The following is an 18,340-nucleotide window of genomic DNA, read 5'->3' as shown; positions in this document are numbered from 1 at the left end:
GAAGCAGTTCTTATATCTTCGTGATTGTTCTCTCATTAGTTAAATAAAAACTTTGGGGATCTCTGGGTGGCTCAGCAGTTTGGCGCCTGCCTTTGGCCCAGAGCGTGATGCTGGAATCCTGGGATCGAGTTCCACATCGGGCCCCTGCATGGAGCCTGTTTCTTCTCCGTCTGCCTCTGTCTCTGCCTCTCCCTCTCTCTCTCATGAATAAATAAATAAAATTTTTAAAAAAACTTTGATACATGTTAACAAGTAACTTTAAGAGGTAACCTTTTAAAGAACCCAAGTATGTTTAATTCCAAAGTCCTATGTTCTTAATCATAACTCTCTTTTAAAAAGGGAGGGGAGGAAATGTCTACATGATAATGTACTCAAAGATTAATGGGAAAATCCTATTATACAAAAGAAAATGTTTATGGTTTAAAGAATACTGGAACAGAAATAACAATATCTGTCTTACAGTTAAGAAAACTAAGGCATTTAAAGGTGAATTAATAGGGGGTGGAAATGGTGTCACACAGCTAGCAAGTATCAAACAGAAATTTTAACCTATCTATCTGATTCCAGACTGTACTGCACAGATATCTTTCACAGCCAAGTATCTTCTCATGTCTAGACCAGACATCTGAAACAAAAAGATCCCTATCAATAGTTAGGATAAGAAATAAAGTATTTGCCATCCTAATTAACAGTGACTTTTGGAGAATCATTGTACCTAAAGAACTCTCTTGTTTTCTTATGATTTATAAAGACCTCTGCAGCTTGAAATATTATAGTTTGAAGTTTAGAAAGGTGGGGCAGGTGATTCCTTCAAAACTACTCCTCATTGACCAGCATTACCTAGATCCCAAAACCAGATAAACATCCCACCCAAAAAGGAGAATTACAGATCAATATCCCTGATAAACATGGATGGAAAAATTTTCACCAGGATGCTAGTCAATAGGATCCAACAGTACATTAAGAGGACTATTCACTACAATCAAGTAGGATTTAACCCTGGGATGCAAGGGTGGTCCAACATTCGTAAAACAACCAATGTGATAAATCAAATCACATTAATAAAAGACAAGAACCATATGATCCTCTCAATTGATGCAGAGAAAGCATTTGACAAAATAAAGCATCCATTCCTGATTAAAACTCTTCAAAGTGTAGGGATAGAGAAAGCATATCTCAATATCATAAAAGCCATCTATGAAAAGTCCACAGTGAATATCATTCTCAAAGGGGAAAACCTGAGAGCTTTTCCCCTCCCTAAGGTCAGGAACACAACAGGGATGCCCATTCTCACCACTGCTGTTCAACACAATACTAGAAGTCCTAGCCTCAGCAACCAGATAACAAAAAGAAATAAAAGGCATTCAAATTGGCAAAGAAGTCAAACTCTCCCTCTTTGCAGATGACATGATACTGTATATAGAAAACTCAAAAGACTCCACCCCATAATTGCTAGAACTCATGCAGAAATTTAGCAATGTGGCAGGATACAAAAATCAATGCACAGAAATCAGCTGTATTTCTATATGCTAACAATGAAACTGAAGAAAGAGAAATTAAGGAATTGATACCATTTACAATTGCACTCCAAACTATAAGATACTTAGGAATAAACTTAACCAAAGAGGTAAAGGATCTGTACTCTAGAAACTACAGAACAATTATGAAGAAACTGAGGAATACACAAAGGGGAAAACATTCCATGCTCAGAGATTGGAAGAATAAATACTGTGAAAATGTCTATGCTATCCAGAGGAATGTGCTATTGCACATTCACTGCAATCCCTATCAAAATACCATGGTCTTTCTTCACAGAGTTGGAATAAATAATCCTAAGATTTGTATGGAACCAGAAAAGACCCCAAAGAGCCAGAGGAGTGTTGAATAAGAAAACCCAAGCTGGAGGCATCACAATGCCTGACTTCAAGTTGTATTACAAAGCTGTGATCATCAAGACAGTATGGTATTGGCACAAAAACAGACACACAGATCAATGGAACAGAATAGAGAACTCAGAAATGGAGCCTCAACTCTATGGTCAACTCATCTTCAACAAAGCAGGAAAAAATATCCAATGGAAAAAAAGACAGTCTCTTCAACAACTGGTGTTGAGAAAATTGGACAGCCACATGCAGAAGAGTGAAACTGGACCGTTCTCTCACACCATACACAAAGATAAACTCAAAATGGTTGAAAGAGCTAAATGTGAGACAAGGATCCATCAAAATCACAAAGGAGAACACAAGCAGCAACCTTGTTGAAGTTGGCCACAGCAACTTCTTGCAAGACACATCTATGAAGGCAAGGGAAACAAAAGCAATAATTAACTATTGGGACTTCATCAAGATAAAAAGCTTCTGCACAGCAAAGAAAACAGTCAACACAACTAAAAGACAACCTACAGAATGGGAGAAGATATTTGCAGGTGACATATCAGATAAAGGGCTAGTATCCAAGATCTATAAAGAACTTATCAAACTCAACACCCAAAAAACAAACAATCTAGTCAAGCAATGGGCAGAAGACATGAACAGACATTTCTCTAAAGACAACCTACCCATGGCCAACAAGCATATGAAAAAATGCTCCACATCACTTGGCATCACGGAAATACAAATCAAAACCACCATGAGATACCACTTTACATCGGCGAGAATGGCTAAAATTAACAAGACAGGAAACAACAAATGTTGCTGATGTTGGAGATGTGGAGAAAGGGGAACCCTCATGCACTGTTGGTGGGAATGCAAGCTGCTTCAGCCACTCTGGAAAACAGTGTGGAGGTTCCTCAAGAAGTTAAAAATAGAACTACCCTATGAACCAGCAATTGCACTACTGGGTATTTACCCCAAAGATACAGATATCATGAAATGATGGGACACCTGCACCCCAATGTTCATAGCAGCAATGTCCACAACAGACAAACTGTGGAAGGAGCCATGATGTCCTTCAACAGATGAATGGATAAAGAAGATGTGGTAAGTCACACACCTCTCTCTCTCTCTCTCTCTCTCTCTCTCACACACACACACACACACACACACACACACACAATGGAATATTACTCAGCCATCAGAAAGGATGAACATCTACCATTTACACTGATGTGGATGGAACTGGAGAGTATTATGCTGAGTGAAGTAAGTCCATCAGAGAAAGACAATTATCATATGGTTTCACTCATATGTGGAATATAAAAAAATAGTGAAAGGGACCATAAAGGAAGGGGTAAACTGAGTGGGGAAAAATTAGAGAGGAAGACAAATCATGAGAGACTCCTAACTCTGGGAAACAAACAAAGGATTCCAGAAGGGGAGGTGGATGGGGGAATAGGGTAACTGGGTGACAGACACTAAGGAGGGAACATGATGAAATGAGCCCTCGCTGTTAAACTGTATGTTGGCAAAATGTATTTAAATAAAATTAAAATAAAGTCCACAATATCGTTGGGTTATAGTCAGCATTTTAAAAAAAGAAAAAAACACTCCTCTTCATCATTCGTAAATTCATTCTTATTTACCCACTGCCCCACTGCCTACCATGTGTTTGGCACTATACTAAGTGCCAAGGATACAATGATGACAAAACAGAGAGAGACTCCTAGGTGGCTCAGCAGTTGAGTGTCTGCCTTCGGGCATGATCCCGGTGTCAAGGGATCGAGTCCTAGGTCAGGCTCCCTGTGAGGAGCCTGCTTCTCCCTCTGCCTCTTTCTCTATGTCTTTCATGAATAAATAAAAATTACAAAAAATTAAAAAACTTTAAAAACCAGAAATAATGCCCATTTTAGTGGACCACAGAATCTACTGGGAAAGTAAAAATGAAACAAATAATTACACAATTAATTTCTTATGTTTCTAAATATGTTGAACCTACACCCAATACAGGGATTTTGAACTTCTCTGAAACACACTTGTCCAAATATCCACCACAGTTCTTTCTTTATCAAATTCAGGACATCATTCAATGATGATCTTTTCAATAAAACCTTCCCTGACCATTCTATACAAAAATGGTACTCCCCACTCCAACATTCCCTATCACCCTCCCTGATGTACTTATTGTTCTCTAGAATATTTATCACCATCAAACATACTTATTTGCTTATTATTTGTATCCCCACTAGAATATAAGTTCCACAGGATAATTTGTTTAGGCTGTTGATTAGTATCACTCAAAGTCTAGAACAGGGCCTATAATATGGTAGATACTGAATATTGTTGACTAATGAATAAATGAGTACAACGAAGGAAAGTCCAAGTATAGTGACAGTGTATAAAAGAAGAAACCATTAATTTCATTTAAACTAACATACACAGGGACGCCTGGGTGGCTCAGCAGTTGAGCATCAACCTTTGGCTCAGGGCGTGATCCTAGAGTCCTGGGATGGAGTCCCACAATGGGCTCCCCATGGGGAGCCTGCTTCTTCCTCTGCCTATGTCTCTGCCTCTCTCTCTCTCTCTTTTGTCTCTCGTGAATAAATAAAATCTTTTTTAAAAATTTAAAAAATAAACTAACATACACAATGTTATTATTCATATACATGTTATGTAATAATTAAATAGCACTTATAAATGCTATCTATCATTCATGTCTATGGTATTAATTTAAGCATTTTGTTTCAGATTTTCTGTAATTCCTTTCTTATTTTTAAACATTTAAAGTATTTATAACAATGACTTACTGCTAAAGAGATTCACAATTTTATTCCAGAAGGAATTCAACATCTAACAAAATGATTTATTCTTCATTCTATAAACTCTTTCACCTTAGAAAATGAAGACAATATGGGATGTACTATTCTACCTGGATTTGATATTACCATACTCTTAAACTAGAGCAGGCAACAGAAATGAAAAACTAAAAATAAAGAGAGAGAAGGAAAGGACCTAAAATCACCTTCTAAGGTTTATAGTTTGATTACTTTGCTTTATATGCTTAGTGCTGTGAAGATTTTATACAATTATGGCACTTACAGCTAAACACCTAGAAAAAAAATTGTCTCAAGTTTGGTGTATCACAGTCCAAAGGACTATGTGGCCTGACAAAACTCTTGTTTTGAAGAATGATACTATATTTTTATACATACATAAATATAGTATATTTATACTTAAGCAACATTAACTTATCATTTAAACAAGTATTTAACAAGAGTCATTTTTAAAACATTTAAAAAGATAAAAAGACCCTGAGACACAGTTTTGAAATTCAATCACCTATCATTTGAAACTCCAATAATCAGAGTCAACATGATCTCCAGCAGATAAAGAAAAAAAATGAAATTTCTATAGTATTTCTAATAAAATGAATTTGTTATGAATAATCTATGTGCACAATGGAATTTTTCATGTCCTCTAATTTTTCTTGATAAAAACACAACTTAGAACAAGTAATTTGAAGAAAATACTTGAAGAAATAATCTGCCCCATTATACTGTGAAAAATCTAAGATTATTAACCAGCTATCACCAGGACTCCCAAAACACATGTATTCCTTTCCCCTAATTAAGAAAATCAGGAGCCCATGGGTGGCTCAAGTCGGTTAACTGTCTGCCTTCCACTCAGGTCATGATCCCAGGTCCTGGGATCAAGTCTGCTTCAGGCTTCATACTCAGTGGGGAGCCTGATTCTCCCTTTCATTCTGCCTCCCTCCCCACCGCCCCCCACTCCCCTTGTGCTCACTCTCTTGCTTGCTCTATCTCAAATAAATACAATCTTTAAAGCAAAAAAAAAAAAAAAAATCAGTAATCATACTAACAAGAAGCAAAAACAAATCTTCAGGTAAAAAATACAGTTCAATCTAATATCTATTAATATCTACATCCATACTAAGTTTTCAAACACACAAAAAAGCTAAAGAATGTTCTCAGTTCTCCATCATTTAATTATGTGGATATTCCTCAAAGTATCTATAAAAATTAAAATCACTATAAAATAGTTTCCTGCTATTACACACATTTGCAAATGTTACTATTCATTTTAAAAATATACTCTATATTGTAAAACAAAGCAAACAACCACAGAAATGTATAAAGGATAAAGAAAAGGTCATAGGAAACTTACCCTCTAAAAGAATAATTCACAGTTACCATTTCTGCACCCTCTCTCAAGATATTATACTTAAATATAATCTTACATTAAATGATTCATTGCATATATCCTATTTTATAGCCTACTTTAATTTATTAGTAAAGAACACCTTTCATGTCAGCCAGTATATATCTTCATATGTCATTATCTTTAAAGGCCCCAGTGTATATTACATTCTATGTATTACCATAACTTACTTAACCATTTTCCTTATTAATAAATACTTGAGTTGCTTCCATTTTTTCATCTTTTAAAATGCACTATCTATAATACAATGATTGGGACATTCTTCACTACAATGCCCCTTACTCCAAAACCTTCTCCACAAAACAGAACTCATTTATTCAAGTATTTTTTAAGTGCCCATTATGTTCCACTGACTGTTCTAGGCAATTTAAATTCCACAAGTGTAGGGACTGATTCCATTTTAGCCACTTCTTTATTTCCTATGTTTAGTGGATTGTCCAGTATATAGTAGACTATTATATATGTGTTGAATGAATGGATGATCATCCTTGTTCATTCATCCCTTCACTTTTTTGTGTTGACTCTGAAATTAGCTGTTTTCTTTTCTTTTTTCTTTTTTTTCCACTCTGCAGAGTAATGAGCCTATACATGTCTTTACCACTCACAATGCACGCTCACTACTGGGAGCCAAGTAGATGAATATGGAGAAAAAAGACAGTACTACAGCATCATCTTTTGGGACCTCTGCTTAGCTGTGTTTAAAATTTTCAAAGTTTCTTTCAAGCTTCAAAACATCATCCTTAGGAAATGTGAATCTAACAGCTAGCTAGCTGTATGTTTTCCTTTGGTCTAACATTTCAGTGGAAAAGAGTAGTAGTAACACTCTCCAAAAGGTCCAGCTGGCACACACAGAGAAACCTTAAAAATCCAATTAAACTGAAAAATCATGATTGAATTCATAAAAGATTTATACTGTTTTTCCAGGAAAGATTCTTTGAGAGAGATAAAAAGACCATTGAAATACCAAAATGTTTATATTCTGATCAAATTTTAGCTTTTAAAATTGCTATGTAATAGATCTGTTGAGATATCTTATTTAGAGGTTATACAAACCTATTCTATTTTCTCTCATTTGGAAAATCCGGGTACTATAGAGATTAAATTAGGATTACAAACCTGGGAAGAACCTTGAGACACAGAGAGTTCACCCTTCTGCCTTTTACTCATTTACACTTAGGCCAGTTTATATACATAAGAAATGTATCCACAACAAAGAATTACTCAGCTCAGGGTGGGGATGGGGTTAGGAGATGTGATCAGAGTTAAGGTGGAAGTCTGGGAAAAGAATGTTAACTCACTCTAAGAATGTTTTCATTAGAGAAAATTGTTTAGAGGAATGTCATGATTCAACTTCCATTTTAGTATGGCTCTAGAATTTGTGCTTGAATGTTAAATGCACATGTTAAATACATATGCTTGAATGGAACATCCATGTTGATAATGGTCAAGTACTTTGCCTCCTAATTGGTAAGAACAACATGCAAAAATTTAGTAAGAGAGGATGTTGGTTTGTATTAGATTGTGAATACCTCTTCAACTCCAAAAAGCATATGCTACCTATCAATGTGTTCTTATTAGCACACCAATTATTATTAGATTGTAAGTTCTTTAAAACAGTATATCATGATTTTATAACTTTTTTTTATAAATTTATTTTTTATTGGTGTTCAATTTGCCAACATACAGAGTAACACCCAGTGCCCATCCCATCAAGTGCCCCCCTCAGTGCCCGTCACCCATTCACCCCCAATCCCCGCTCTCCTCCCCTTCCACCACCCCTAGTTCGTTTCCCAGAGTTAGGAGTCTTTATGTTCTGTCTCCCTTTCTGATATTTCCTACCCATTTCTTCTCCCTTTCCTTCTATTCCCTTTCACTATTATTTATATTCCCCAAATGAATGAGAACATATAATGTTTGTCCTTATCCGACTGACTTATTTCACTCAGCATAATACCCTCCAGTTCCATCCACGTTGAAGCAAATGGTGGGTATTTGTCATTTCTAATGGCTGAGTAATATTCCATTGTATACATAAACTACATCTTCTTTATCCATTCATCTTTTGATGGACACTGAGGCTCCTTCCACAGTTTGGCTATTGTGGACATTGCTGCTATAAACATCGAGGTTTAAAAAAAAAAAAATCGAGGTTTATATCTCCACTATTTAGACTACCCTATAGGTATTTAATAAATATTCATTGGTATCACTGAAAATATAGGTATTTATCTAGTCTATGTAAATGAAATTTCATTACCACAAAAATTCTGAATATTAAAATATACTAAAAACATATTACTACACTTGAACATAGATACTTGCACAACAAAGTTCACAGCAGCATTACTCACAACTCAAATGTCCACTGACAGATGAATGGATAAACAAAATGTGGCACATCCATAAAATAAAATATTATTCAATCTTAAAAATTCTGATACATAGTGCAACATGGATGAACTTTAAGGGCACTATGTTAAGTGAAAGAACTCAGTCACATAAGAATAAATATATGATTCAACTTATAAGAAGAACCTAAAATTGCCAAATTCGTAAAGACAAAATTAAACAATGGTTACAGGGGTGAAAGTAAGAAGAAATGTGGAGTTAATGTTTCATGAGTACAGTAGTTTTGGATGATGAGAAAGTTCTGGAGATGGTAGTGATGGGTGGGTGTACAACAATGTGAATGTACTTACACTGAATTACCGTGTAATTAATGTTACACTGAATTACATACTTAAAATGGTTAAATGGTAAATTTTATGTTATATGTATTTTACCACAATAAAAAAGGACAAAAATATATTACTTTATAAATGGTTTGCCCAAATAATACTTTATAATTGTACAATTACAGAATTCTAATAGTTCTTAACATTAAATTATTAACAGAAAAAGGAGTTAAAAAATAAACACCCAGTTCTATACATATCTGGAGTCTTTAAAAAAATGAATACAAAAAAACCCAAAAAACAAAAAATACCTTGATGAAACAAAGTTTATTTTGATTTCAGCAATAACTGATAATGCATTTATTCTAACTTTGCAAATCCTATGCCTTATGAAAAAAAATACTCAAACATATGTTTATCTATACTTAAACATAATATGTTTATATGTGTTAACATTGACACATAAATTCATCTCCACTTCTCAGCAGAAACTTGTCTGCACTTAAATGTTTCTGCAACTTAGTTTTCATTCTATTTTCTTTTATCTTTTTCCTTGCAGGTAAAAACTATGCATGCAAAGACTATTCTCTACTTTCTGCGACATTTTCAAGGCAGTTAATAATCTGATAAGAAATACAGCATGTCAAATAAAATGATAAACTGGGAATTCTTGAGAGTGATTAATACTGTGTACACTAAACCATTTCCTAACCTTTGGGAGATGTATAAGAAAATAAGTTAAAATTTACATTAATCTCAACATATACAAAAGCTAATACAACTGCTACAGGACACAAAGAAAAGATATTTTTGCTGCTAATTATTTATAAAAATGATTCACATTCAAATAAATCTAACTGAAATTCATGGAACTACATAATATCCTTAAAAATACAAACTTCCTAGTTCAATACAATATACCACACACACATCAATTTTTATTCTATGATTAACTCAAAGGAATTATATTGATTTAACACAGTTAAATTCAACAATATTGATTTAATTCATAACTACTTTAACATGATTCATTTATGAGATTTGACCTTAATTTACCAATTAAACTTCAATATTGGTTAACTACATCTTTCTCTGGTAATTCACAAACTATAAACTTTTCAGCACCAATTAATTTTCCAAGATCTGTCCACAAAACCAGCATTATATATTAAAGTCTAACTAAAAATGAAGTTACCTAAGATAAAAAGAAAAGCAAAGACAGAGGCATATTCAAGTGTTTGACTTCCTTAGTAACCTATTAAGCAAAAATTAGGTAAACTATTATAGAGTCCTCCCACAAAACTAAAACTAGAGATGTGTCTTTCCTTATTATGTACTTCTTAAATATATTCCTAAAAATATATTGTGGATTTGGTGTCCAGAAGATCTGTCCAACAAAACTCACATATTTACATAAATTTTTAGCAGTTTAAGATTCACATTCAGATTCAACAAAAACTTCTTAGACTATACTATGAATTGAACTCCAACCCACAACTTTATAAAATAGACATTAGTGATCTTATGTTAAAGGAAAATGGGGTTCAGAAAGACAAAATAATTTGAACTTATAATCAGTGACTGGTGATCACATTCAAGAGATGGCATCCAGATATTACTGATACCAAAAAGAAGGAGGAAGAGAAGTTAACACTTGTTCCACGTCAAACATAACGCAGGCACTTGGCACACATTTCCTCATTTAATTCTTACCACTGTTTTGTAAGGTAGGCACAATCTCCATTTTGAAGATAAACTAAGGTAAGAAGTTATTTGACTTGATCAAGGTTTGTACAGAAAATAGGAAGCTAAAACAAGAAAGAAACCCTGGGATTATTAAACACTGATAGATTTTGTCCTCAAACCATAATTGTGATCCAAGGAGGGAAGTTCATTTGACATGTTTTATTTTTGTTTGGGGGGTTTCTTTTCTTTCTTTTTTCTTTTTTTTTTTTTAAGGGAGAGAATGTGTGAGCAGGGGGGTGGAGAAAGGAGCAGAGGGAGAGAAGCTCAAGCAGGCTCCATGCCCAATGCAGAATCCAACAAGGAGCTTGATCTCATAACTCTGAGATTATAACCTGAACCAAAATCAAGAGTCAGACGCTCAGCCAGCTGAGCCCTTGTTTTCAGTTTTATTTGTTTTTCTACAGAAAAGGGATCAATTTTATCAAATCCATTTAATACAATTTCTAATTCCTTTAAAGAACCATATCTGTTTTGGTGACCCCGGGAAGGTCACTATCATGAGTCTACCAGGCAGACAAATGATAACAATGATTCAGCATTTAGCATGCAAATAGATGTCAACTCAATATTAATCCAATAATCCAATAGGAAAACACTGAATGCCTTTTGTCATTAGAATAGCTTTGTTAAGCATCGGCCCTTCGTGGGCAGCCCAGGTGGCTCAGTGGTTTAGCGCTGCCTTCAGCCCAGGGCCTGATCCTGGAGACCCGGGATTGAGTCCCACATCAGGCTCTCTGCGTGGAGCCTGCTTCTCCCTCTCTGCCTGTGTCTCTGCCTCTCTCTCTGTGTGTGTCTCTCATGGAATAAATAAAATCTTTAAGAAAAAAAAAAAAAGAATCAGCCCTTCTTGAACCAGGTGCTAATTCTTAAAACAATACTTTGAGCAACAAAGAATGAGAAAGTTTAGAAAAAGATGGTGAAATAAATACTCCTCCTCATTCTACCCAGTGCCCCTACATTTCACTAATTTAAACCTACGATCTGGTCCCTGCTAGCATAGCTCTATAGGACAGCAAGAGCAGGGAGAAAAAGTCTCAGAATGGGAAAGAAACACACCATTTCATATATAGAATCAAACCTCAGTCATTTTCATCTCTCCTTGAGGAAATTGGGCAATGTATCATTCAAACTATTGTCTTCTACTGGCCGATATAACCTTCTAAAATCCAGTTAGAATATTCTCTTCCTTTATAAATTCTCACCTATCCTTTCCCATCTGCTTCTGTTTGTACTCAAAATCTACTAAAAAAAAAAAAAATAAGGCAGTCAGATATCCAGAGCTCTATTATTTGGGAGCAAAGATTAATAATTATCATACACTGGCCAAGCCATGAGGTATTCATATTTCACAGTAATTTTCAAATTTTGCTACATGGAATCAAAAAATTGTATGAAATATTCCTAGTAGCTAATGAATGAGAGAGTGCCAGATAGGTTTCATTTATAAAAGTATATAACTCACATATACTTATTCATTAAATCAAACTTGAGGCCAGAAAAATGTATTAAATATCACAATAAAATCGAAGTTCTAAAATTCTTACCCTAGAATATGTAAGAGGTAGAGGGGAGGCAGGTGATAATTTGTTGTATTTTTTTAAATGAGTCCTCATCTTTCTTTTTCTCTGATCTCGTTTATGATGCAAATCCTACAGGAAACAAATTGAAGTCTAAAATGAACTCTGAAGTTTCTGAATAATACCATTTTCATTCCTTTTTTTTTTAAGATTTTGTTTATTTAAGAAGGAGAGAATGCGCACAAGCAAGAGAACGGAGCACTAGGGGAGGGAGAGAGAGAGAGAGGGAAAGAATTTCAAGCAGACTTCCCACTTAAGCATGGAGCCCAGGGAGGTCTCAATCTCAAGATCATGACCTGTGCTGAAACAAAAGTAGGATGCTTAACTGACTGAGCATCCCTACCATTTTCATTCTTGAGATGTGTATTCTGCTGTTGTTGTATAAAGTAATCTACAGATATCAATCATACCTGGTTGATCAATGGTACTGTAGAGTTCAAATATGTCCTCACTGATTTTTTTGCCTGCTAGATCTGTCCATTTTTAATACAAGAGTATTGAGATACCCAACTATAATAGTGGATTCATCTATTTCTTTTTGAAATTCTGTTTTTGCCTCACATATTTTGATGCATACATATTAGATCAACTAAGAATAAGAAAAATAAAAGTTATTTTAAAGTTATTCAAAAGTTAAAGTTATTTCCTTTTTTAATGTAGATCCAAGTTTCTGGCCTATACAATCTTCCTTCTCTGAAGACCTTCTTTTAATATGTCTTACAAGGGAAGCCCACTAGCAACAAATTTTCTACATTTTTGTCATCTGAGAAAAATCTTTATTCTCTTTCTCTTTTAAGGACAATTTAGCAGGAAACAGAATTCTAGATTGTTGGATTTTTCTCTCAACATTTTAAATATTCCACTCTACTCTCTTCTTGCTTGTGTGATTTCTGAAGAAAAGTCAGATCTAATTCTTACCTTTGCTCCTCTATAGATAAGGTGTTTTTCCCCTTCTGGCTTCTTTCAAGATTATTTCCTGTTTTCTCTGATTTTCTGCAGTTTGAATATGATATGCCTAGGTGAAGTTTTGGGGACACTTACCCTGCCTGGTGTGCTCTAAACTTCCTGGATCTGTGATTTGGACTCTGCCATTAACTTAGTCAAATACTCCCTCATTATTGCCTCAAATATTTCCTCTGTTCCTTTTTCTCCTTCCTCTCCTTCTGGTATTTCCACTATGCATATATTATACCGTCTGGTTATTTTTTAATTTTTTTCAGGCTTTTTTCTCTTTGCTTTTTAAATCTTTTTTTTTTCTTTTTAAGATTTATCCATTTATTTGAAAGAGAGAGAGAGAGAGTCTCAAGTAAACTCCATGCTGAGTACAGAGCCCAACACAGGGCCTGATCCCATAACCCCAAGAACATGACCTGAGCTGAAACCAAGAGCTGGACACTTAACCAACTGCACCACCCAGATGCCCCTCTTTGCTTTTTAGGTTTAGATATATCCTTAAACTCAGACTCTTTTCTCAGCCACGTTCAGTCTTCTAATAAGCCCATAAAAGGCATTCTTCATTTTTGTTACAGTGTTTTTTATTTCTAGCATTTCTTTTTCTTCCATAGAATTTCCATTTTTCTACTTATTGTCCATCTGTTCTTGCTTGTCTATTTTCTTCATTAGAGCCCTTTGCATATTAGATATTAATTGTTTCGAATTCCTGGTCTGATCACTCCAAAATCCCTGCTATGTTTAAGTGATTCTGATGCTTGTTCTGTCTCTGTAAACTGTGCTTTCTGCTTTTTAGCATGCCTCATAATTTTTTTGTTGGAAGCTAGACATGATGCACTGGGTAAAAGAAGCTGTGGCAAACAGGCATTTAGTAATGTTGGGGTAGAAGAAATGTTCTATAGTCCTTTGATTAGGTCTCAGTTTTTTAGTGAACCTGTGCTCCCAAGTTATAACCTTCACAAGTTCTTCTCACTCACTCCACACGTTCCCACCACCTAGCCCTACCCTTCCCCCACAACACACACATGCTGTAGGTCGAACAGGATAGTTAGAGAAAGAACAGAATGGCTAGAATTGGATACTTCTCTTCCCCTACATGGAAGGCTAAAATGAGTTGTGTTTTCCCTTTCCTCCAGGTCAGTTAGGCTCTGATAATACCTTAATAGGTTAGGCACTGATAAAATAACTACTTTAGAGCAAATCTCATTGAGACAAACAGAATGACTTGGCACATTTCAAAATGATAGCATTTTTCTCTAATACTCACTACGAAGACATGGTAAAGTTCCCGGAGGTAAAACCATGAAAGTGTGGGGTTCTTAAACTTGGGCCCCCCCTGGAGTTTTTACCTCACACTGACAATTCATTAATTATATTTCACTTTTTTTCCTACCCAGTACTGGTTCCCTTAAAGGTCTCTGCTCTTACATTCTGCTAGAATAAGTTGTCATTCTCTATATTTGCCTGTCTGTCTCTTCAATTTGGGGTAGTAGCTTGCCTTGTGACCTCGCCTCTATAAAAAAAAAATCTAAGAAAAGTTGAAAGATTTTTCAGTTTGTTCAATTTTTTACTTAGTGCTAGGAGAGAGTGATAACATACATGTCATGTCACACCAAATAATCACTGAAAAATCTCCATTTTTGACTTTTACCTTCACATTTTACTAGTTGGTAAAGTGACATATAACACTCTTATGATATTAAGGAGAGAGAAAAAAATAAAGACCTGTATTTGTCTCAATGGCACATAAATTACCTAAAACATGATTGATCATAGGGTTCATCTATAAGTATCACCAAAATGCAAATTATTAAACAACACATTTCATCCTTGGTTTCTGAAACAATGAAAACACATATATAATAAAAAATTATAGGGATCATTTAGATCCTGCATTATTACTACAAACTAAAATATTTCCTAAATAAAGATCTAAATATTAGATTTCCATAGGGGCGTTTTAAAAATCTATCAGTAAAAACTGCAATCCTCTGATATCTTTGCTGCTTAATTTACAGAAAAATAAAGCCTACTTCTAATTCCTAAAATAGAGTTCTAATGCCTTCTAAACAAACTTAAGTTTTCAAATTCTTCCTCTGGAGGTAAAAAAATCAGTAAAAAACTAAAATTTGTATGTGAAATTTGACACTTGGATGCCAATTCCCAACATTTGCTATCACTATGGAATTAACCTTGATAAATTAATTTACTTAGGAAATCTTAGTCCACTGTATAGTGCTGTCTGCTGTTCTTGGAACAAGAAATGCAGCTGATATTTTTTTTTTCCAAATTACACTGTAAAACAGCTCATTACTCTTTATATTATTGACCTAAACTTTATTCAACTGAGCTTTAACATACTTAATCAAAGACATGCTGGTTAAACAAGATGAAAATATCTAATTCATCTTAAGAAATTTGAAAGCATGTTGCAAATAAGCTCCCAAACAAAGAATGTCAGAATAACCAAACACAAGGGAACATATTAGCAGTACCTTCACTTCACATAAATACAACTTTATTTTATTATTATTATTTCCGTATCTGTGATAGATTAGGTACAACAGACATTTCTGAGCCCTTAATATATTGAACAGATGGTGAACCATTACAAAATTAGGAACAAGGGTAACATCTTAAAGAATTACTAATAATCTTGCTCTCCAGCCAGAGGAGAGGCTGCAAAGTTGGACAAATAAATTTTCCTACAACGGTAATGAGGAATTAGGGTGAAATACATAAGAAATTATTTGGGGATGGTCACAAAAAGCATGGAGAAACAGGACTACAGTAATAAGCAAAAAATATATATATGCAAAAGCTCCTAGAAAAAAATATTAGACCCAAAAAGGTGTTGTCAAACAAGAATGAAGATGGATGCTTGTGAAAGATAGAAAAGACTGCTCTAAAAGTTCCATTCTTAATTTGCTAAACATAAAATATATTCTTGAAAGGCCACATTCCTGCAATCCTCAAAAAAAGTCAATATCTAACTAAAACTAAGACTTAGTACTTGGTGTATTTTCTAGCTAAAGTAATAACTAATAAAAAATGGAGTCAATTATGTCAATTCACAAGAGATAAATGAAAACACCCAAAGCAAAAAAAAAAAAACAACAACAAAAATTAAGCCTCTAGTCATGTCAAGTGGTTATATATGTAAAAATAAACTATTCTGGTGAAAATGGCTAAGAGACAGGATAGCCTAGCAAAGGAGCACAAAATATACTCCTGTCCTAAAAAAAAGTCACATGAATTTTAGAAAGTCACCGATTACCTCTGGAGCTGAAATAATGTAGTCTCAGTAGAATATCTTGAGGAATGGTGATACAGCATCAATAAATAATACAGTGCTTTCTGGATAAAGGGACACTACCTAAAGAGAAAAGGATTTCCTAACTTTTAAAGAGAAAATGTTGATTTATTAATAAAGTTATTTCAATACTAACTGTGAAAAACAGCTTACCTCCCTTCCACTGGAACATAAGCTGATATTTCCAAAAGATATTATTGCTTGAATCTGGGTCTCTAAAATTATCACTGTTCAAATGAGAAAAGAAAAGGGTAACAATAATTATCTACAATTATACATTTTCTTTATTGTTAACATGAAACATATCTCACATAAAATCTCATAGACCATTAAAATGAAACACATGTTCCTAGGCTTGAAATCTCTAGAGGTAGATTCTTTGAAGACTGAATAGTTAAAACTAATTAAATAATTCATGATTACTAAATGTGAATACATTTTTTTCTAACTGAAAAAAATTAATATTTACTGTCCTCACACACTTTATTTTTTTTCCCTAAAAAAGAACATGGAAAAGAAGTTCAGCTATACAAAAAGGCTCACTGGAAAATAAAATAAATAAAAATTAAAATAAATAAAATAAAATGATAAAATAAAATAAACGGGGGGGGCGGGGGCTGAGGGGTGGATATTCAAACAGCTTCAAGGACAAAAAACATGTTCCACACTAGATCATATTTACAGTTCCTCATCTAGAATTCAACTAACATCCAACTGCAGCAATCAGCCAAGCTTGGCAAATTAAAATAACAGTAATTTTGACAGATTATGTTCTATAAATATTCAAATATGGGCGTTTATGTACATGCAAGGGTCTCTATATGCCAATCAAAATGCTTTGTTTAGGATCCTAAAACTGAGCTTTTTTTCACCTTTCTTTTCTGTAGGAATCCCCTGAATCCTTAACTTTCATTTTAACTCTTTCACCTCAGCTGATAAAGGGGCCAATTATTTCCCTATTCATAGCCTGAATTATCATCCATAGCCTGAATTAAAAATTCAAGGATAATATTCATATCAGAGAAAAAGAAAGTACCTAGAATCTTTGAAAAATATAAGTCTGTAAAGAAAAAAAGAAAGATCCAGGAATGGGGATGAGGTGGATACAGAGACGGGATATTAAAGGATGGCAACTGAATAAAAGATTAATGTTTTACACATGTGACCATTTATGGCTTGGTAAAGTCCAAATGTAAAGAACAATTAACAACTTCATTAATTTGGGCTGCATCTAAAGTTCCATTAAGACAAACTACCATTTATTTGGGGTGCTGGGTAGCACAGTCAGTTGAGTGTCTAACTCTTGGTTTTGACTTAGGTCACGATCTCAAGTTTGTGAGACCGGGCTCTGCACTCAGCACAGAGTCTGCTTGAGTTTCTCTCTCCCTTTCCCTCTGCCCCTCCCCCTTCTACATGCATGCTCTCTCTCTAAAATAAATAAATAAAATCTTTTTAAAAAATAAAAATAAAATAAAAGACTATTTGACTCAAGGCAAGACTCTACACTTTGATGACACATTTAAGTATATGAAAGTGTCAAGAGTGGGGAAATGCAATTAGTATAAACTTCAAGTGCAATTTTTGAAATCTGTAGATAGCTCAATCTAATCAAGAATAATGGCTCTAATGAAGGCAAGATATCTGATACATGAATTTATTAACTGTCCTCCTATCCTATATCTCCCATTAGTCAGTTTCCCTGAAACACGTATGCAATTGCTGAAAAGACCCAGATGTTCCAGAAAAACTCTAAGTGATAGACATGCCTCTGCATCCAAAGCAGACAATGCAGTCAGACAAAAATTCAACCTATTCAGAGGCATATGCCCTTCTGGTTCCACCTGGAAAGAAACAGTTAAAAAATCTCAATTAAGATTGCTCAAAATATTTCTAGAAAGTTAAGCCTGCAAGAAACTTTCCCCTTTTGATCACTCATAAAAAATAGTTTTACCTTTAAAAGTAAAT

The 18,340-nt window shown here is 34.4% G+C and overlaps 1 protein-coding gene across 13 annotated transcripts in view; it reads right to left on the bottom strand.

Annotated features, from left to right (window-relative positions):
- The window catches only part of FUT8 (fucosyltransferase 8), a 301,256-nt gene that overhangs the window by 181,784 nt on the left and 101,132 nt on the right, over nt 1-18,340 (bottom strand). For 4 of the 13 annotated variants that reach the window (XM_035720216.2, XM_035720217.2, XM_035720220.2 and 1 more), the window contains exon 3: nt 16,529-16,602. The exons of 4 other annotated variants lie outside the window; for them this stretch is intronic. The gene's annotated coding sequence lies outside the window, so the exon portion shown is untranslated. Of the gene's footprint in view, nt 1-7,229; nt 7,376-12,078; nt 12,184-16,339; nt 16,439-16,528; nt 16,603-18,340 lie in introns of those variants that run through there. 5 more of the 13 variants (XM_035720221.2, XM_035720222.2, XM_049113266.1 and 2 more) reach the window with 3 other exon arrangements.

The sequence above is a fragment of the Canis lupus genome, chromosome 8 (genome assembly GCF_003254725.2).
Source record: "Canis lupus dingo isolate Sandy chromosome 8, ASM325472v2, whole genome shotgun sequence".
NCBI lineage: Eukaryota > Metazoa > Chordata > Mammalia > Carnivora > Canidae > Canis > Canis lupus.
The sequence above is the reverse complement of the archived record's forward strand: the minus strand, read 5'-3'. Positions and strand labels throughout refer to the sequence as shown.